The sequence below is a fragment of the Pelodiscus sinensis genome, chromosome 6, assembly GCF_049634645.1.
Source record: "Pelodiscus sinensis isolate JC-2024 chromosome 6, ASM4963464v1, whole genome shotgun sequence".
Lineage (NCBI taxonomy): Eukaryota > Metazoa > Chordata > Testudines > Trionychidae > Pelodiscus > Pelodiscus sinensis.
Genome location: NC_134716.1, coordinates 1,848,819 through 1,854,150, shown reverse-complemented (window position 1 = coordinate 1,854,150; position 5,332 = coordinate 1,848,819). Strand labels below are relative to the sequence as shown.

The 5,332-nt window shown below is 45.8% G+C and overlaps 1 long non-coding RNA gene across 6 annotated transcripts in view; it reads left to right on the top strand.

Moving 5' to 3' along the window:
* The window catches only part of LOC102453365 (uncharacterized), an 86,336-nt gene that overhangs the window by 287 nt on the left and 80,717 nt on the right, over positions 1-5,332 (top strand). For 2 of the 6 annotated variants that reach the window (XR_012904569.1, XR_012904567.1), the window contains exon 1: positions 14-198. The exons of 1 other annotated variant lie outside the window; for it this stretch is intronic. This is a non-coding gene — a long non-coding RNA (uncharacterized LOC102453365). Of the gene's footprint in view, positions 1-13; positions 199-5,332 lie in introns of those variants that run through there. 3 more of the 6 variants (XR_003091576.2, XR_012904568.1, XR_012904566.1) reach the window with 3 other exon arrangements.

Genomic DNA, 5,332 nt, shown 5'->3' with positions numbered 1-5,332 from the left:
GCCGCGTCGCGCGCCCCCGCCAGCCCCGCGTTCCCGCCTCAGGGCCCCGGCTGCCCCTGCCTCCGCCATGGCGGGGCCCCTCAGGCCGGCGGGGTGTGAACCGGCCCGGCGACGCCAGCAAGGGCCGCCCTGGCCCCAGCGGGCGTGAATTGGGCCACGCACTCGGCTGGCTGCAGGCAAAGTGCGGGGATTTGCCAGGTAACTACCCCTCCCTCCCTCCGTCGCACGCCTGCAACACTGGCCCTGGAGAAAGCAGGATCTCGGACTAACCGGCCACGAGTCTGAACCAGCCCCGCAATTCCCCCGTTTCTAGTCGGAATGTCACTGCCCCAGCGATAACCGAGGCCCTTCTCAGTCAAGCCTGCCTTCCAGGCACCCCACTAAGTGGCTGGATCACAGATTTTAATCTTGGAACATGTCAAGTAATGCACATGGGAACAAATAATCCCAACTCTCTGGAGACTGTGTGGAGGCAGGAAAAGGGAAGAAGGGCATTTGTGTGCAGCCATCTTGGGCTTCTTCCACAACGGTAGGATGGGGACTGACTTGCCTACAACTTTAAAAAAGGAAAGAAGGACGATCCAGGGAACTACGGACCAGTCAGTTTTACCTCAGCCCCCGAAAAATTATGGAGGGGATCCGCAAGGAATCCATGGTGAGGCACTTGGAAAAGGGGAAAGTGCTCAATAGCATGGATTCACCACGGGCAAGTGGTGCCTGACCAATCTGATTAGTTTCTGTGATGAGGTAACTGGCTCGGTGGACATGGGAAAGTCAGTGGATGTGATACACCTTGACTTTAGCAAAGCTTTTGATATGGTCTCCCACAATATTCTTGCCAGCAAGTTAAGGGAATATCGACTGGATAAATGGACTGTAGGATGGATAGAAAGCTGTCTAGACTGTCAGGCCCAACGGATAGTGATCAACAGCTCAATGGCAGGTTGGCAGTCGGTTTCTAGCAGAGTGCCCCACAGATCTGTTCTAGGACCGGTTTTGTTCAACATCTTTATTAATGATCTAGATGAGGGGATAGATTGCAACCTCAGCAAGTTCGCAGATGACACTAAGCTAGGGGGAGAGGTAGATACACTGGAGGGCAGGGAGAGGGTCCAGAGTTACCTGGACAGATTAGAGGACTGGGCCAAAAGAAATCTGAGGAGGTTCAACAAGGAGGAGGAGGTTCAACAAGGAGGAGGTCCCTGCACTTGGGACGGAAGAATCCCAAGCATTGTTACAGGCTGGGGACAGAATGGCTAAGTAGCAGTTCTGCAGAAAAAGACCTGGGGATTATTACAGTGGATGAGAAGCTAGATATGAGTCAACAGTGTGCCCTTATAGCCAAGAAGGCTAATGGCATATTAGGTTGCATTAGGAGGAGCATTGCCAGCAGATCTAAAGAAGTGATTATTCCCCTTTATTTGGCTCTGGTGAGGCTGCATCTGAAGTATTGTGTCCAGTTCTGGGACCCCCACTATAGAAAGGATGTGGACACATTGGAGAGGGTCCAGCGGAGGGTAACCAAAATTATTAGGGGTCTGGAACACATGACCCATGAGGCAAGACAGGAATTTGTGTTTGTTGAGTCTTCAAAAGAGAAGAGTGAGGGGGGATTTGATAGCAGCCTTCAACTTCCTGAAGGGAGGTTCCAAAGAAAATGGAGAAAGGCTGTTCACAGTAGTGACAGATGGCAGAATGAGGAGCAATGATCTCAAGTTACAGAGGGAGAGGTCTAGGCTGGATATTAGGAAAAAGTTTTTCACTAGGCGGGTGGTAAAGCACTGGAATGGGTTACCTAGGGAGGGGGTGGAATCTCCATCCTTAGAGGTTTTTAAGTCTCGGCTTGACAAAGCCCTGATTGGGTTGATTTAGTTGGGATTCGTCCTGCCTTGGGCAGGGGGCTGGATTTGTTGACCTCCTGAGGTCTCCTCCAGCTCTGTGATTCTTTGAACTACTCAAGAGAAAGATCTTGGAGTCATTGTGGATAGTTCTCTGAAAACATCCACTCAGTGTGAAGTGGCAGTCAAAAAAGCAAATAGAATGTTAGGAATCATTAAAAAAGGGATAGCGAATAGGACAGAGAATATCTTATTGCCTCTGTATAAATCTGTGGCACACCCACAGCTTGAATGCTGCGTACAGATGTAGTCACCTCATCTCAAAAAAAGATATATTGGCATTGAAAAAGGGTCAGAAAAGGGCAACAAGAATTATTAGGGTCCCATATGAAGAGAGATTAAAAAGACTTGGACTTTTTAGCTCAGAAAGAGGAGACTAAGGGAGGATATAATAGAGGTCTATAAAACATGACTGCTGTCAAAAAAGTGAATAAGGAAAAGTTATTAACTTATTCCCACAATATATGAACTAGGGGTCACCAAATGAAATTAATAGGCAGCAGGTTTAAAACGAACAAAAGGAAGTTTATCTTCACGCAGCGCATAGTCAACCTGTGGAACTCCTTGCCAGAGGATGTGGTGAAGACTAGGACTTCAACAGGGTTCAAAAAAGAGCTAAACAGATTCATGGAGGTTATGTTCATCAATGGTTATTAGCCAGGATGGGTAGGAATGGTATCCCTAGCCTTTGTTTCTCTGGAGGTGAGTGACAGGGGAGGACTCACATGAGGATTACCTGTTGTGATCCCTGCCTCTGGGGCATCAGGTATTGCTCACTGTTGGCAGACAGGATACTGGGCTAGATAGACCATTGGTCTGACCCAGTATGGCCATTCTTATGATCCTCACACACACTCCTTCTGCTAGTCTTTTAAATTGACCTATCCCTGTATCCCAACATAGGAGTTAATGCATGCCCAACACCCTTTTTAGTCATCTCTTTGTTTTCTAGTTAGGGAAAGATGTGCACAAGCATTCACAATTGACATGATTCACAATTATATTAAGGGATTTATGCACAACTGCAGGAGCATAAATGAGCCCAGATGTAAACGAGGTTCTGTGCACTGCCTGAGCTATGGTAAAGGGGCCTAAGATTGAATGAGAATCAGGGCCAATGAATCTTCAAGGGCATGTCTTATCTTTTTCAAAAGAGGTTCTTTCGAAAAAGAGTCTAGACGTGGTTCTTTTGAGGAAAAAAACCCTTTTCGAAAGACTTGTTCTTCCCAAAAAAATGAGGTTTACTTGGTTCTTTTGAAAAAGGGTAAGACTAGACTACTTTTTTTCAAAAGAACCTTTTTCGAAAAAGCCATCAGAAGATATGCAAATTTGTGCCGAATCTGCATATGCTTTCGAAAGTGAAAGCAAGTCGAGATGTGCTGTTAGAGGACTTACACATAAAGAAGTAGTCACTGAAATAACAGGAAACCACAAAATTACCAGAGATTATCACCACAGCTGTCTGTTAAATAACAAACACGAACAGATATGTATCATAGAGTTTATGGAGAACCTAGAACAGGGCTGGGCAGGCTGTCATGCGTGGGCTGGATCCAACCCTCCAATCACTTGGATCTAGCCTGTGGACTGTATCTGGCTGCTTTCTGTTTATAGTCTGCTGCCTGTGCCACTAATTTTCAGGCGGTGGCCCAGGCAGCAGGATCCTATGTAAATGGCTCACTGTTCCCAGTCATGGTGATACCCCAACAGAGGACAGAGCTGTAAGCCCTTTAAATAGCTTCAGCAACCCTGGGTAGCTGCCACGACTGTGAGCTCTTTGCTGCGTTTTTAATTCAAAGCCTCAGACAACTCTGGGAGGAAGCTAGTCCTGAGGCCCTGTCCCTTCCAGGGGTGAAGACAGCTCATGACCATGTACCAAAATTCATTAAGTGGTCCCCCTGTAAAAATTATTACCCACCCCCAACCTAGAAAGTAGAAAGACTAGTAATCCTAAATCTACTTCCTAGTAGAGAACTGAAAAAGAATAATAAGGGAAGTGTGATACTACTACATGAATTCATCAAAATCAGAAGCAGGATGAATTAAGTGCTGCAAGTGCCAAACGTAATTATGTAGTAGAAGGGAGTATTAAAATTCATGAGTGTGAAATAGGTGGAAGAATCTGAAAACACCTGATCATTAAGGAAAAGCAGAAATCAGTTCCGCCAAAGTAGCAAAAGGAAGGAACAAGTTTAGTGCCCAAAAAGACTTCACAACAGATTTTCACAGACACCTGAAAACTAAGGCAAATTAAGGTTTCTTGGGGCTCTGGGCCAGAACAAGTGGAGTTGTCCCTCCTGTCTGTGATCCCACTCCCCTTCCACCTGCAGCCACAGCATTATCCTGCTTTACCCCTTCCCTCTGTAACCCTCCGTCCCCATTCCACCTATGGTCTGCCCTACTGAGGCCCTGCATCCCATTTGCCCCTTTCTATTCTCCACAGCCCCAAGACTGGAGAGATTCTATATTCCCTGCCACAGCTCTGGGGCAGCAGCAAGGGAAGTGGGAGATTCCCACTCTAGTCATAAAGCTAATTGGAGATTAGTAAAGTGCCCCCTTTTCTGGAGGCTACAGATGGCTAATCATAAGCTGCTGAACCTGTGAGTATGATGTTCGATAATGTCTGATCACTGACTTGAGATATTAAATAGTTTGTGAGGAATAAGGTAGGCTTGGAGTTTCTTATGTTTTCAGGATTTCATTCCTCAGGCAGTTTGCCAGCCTGAATTTTGAATTTCCTTTTTGAAATAATGATTGGCTTGGGGATGTTAACTTTAACTCAGACTTCCTGGCATTGTAAAGGGTTTAAGATGTGAGGGAGTGGAATTTGCAACAAAACTACAAAATTCTTGTAAGTTTGTCACCTGGATTCTGAATGTTTTTGTATAATTCCAGGGTTTGTTAGGCTTTTAATGCTCCCAACCACAAATACAGGTTGAACCTCTCTGGACCAGCAGGATATTAGTTAGCCATATGTCCACTTACCATGGTTGTGTCCAAGTTTCCTGAAAGTTTATTTCAGCCACCAGTCCTGGCTCTGTGTTCTGTGCTGTTGTTTTGCTCTAATTTACCCATAAATGTCAGAGAGCTCATTAAGCAGTGGAAGTGTTGGTAATACTGCTAGCCACTATTGATCTCCCTTGGTTCAGCAATTTCTCTGGTTTGGCAGCAGTCTGGTCCCAAAGATGCTGTATTAGAGTGGTTGAACCTGTATGTTCTTTCAACCTTAAAGTCCTTTGTCTGGTAATGTGCATATGTCTTCTTTTTGTTAACCAGCTATGATTGTAAGACCTGTATTGGGAAGCTTCTGATCTGTGAGTTTTCATTCCTGCATAGACTAGCCTACAAAGCCTAGCCTACAAAGCCTTCAACATAGGTGTAAATGTTCCATTGCCAGCCTTGTGGTGACTTGGCACTGGCACAGTGGTAATTTT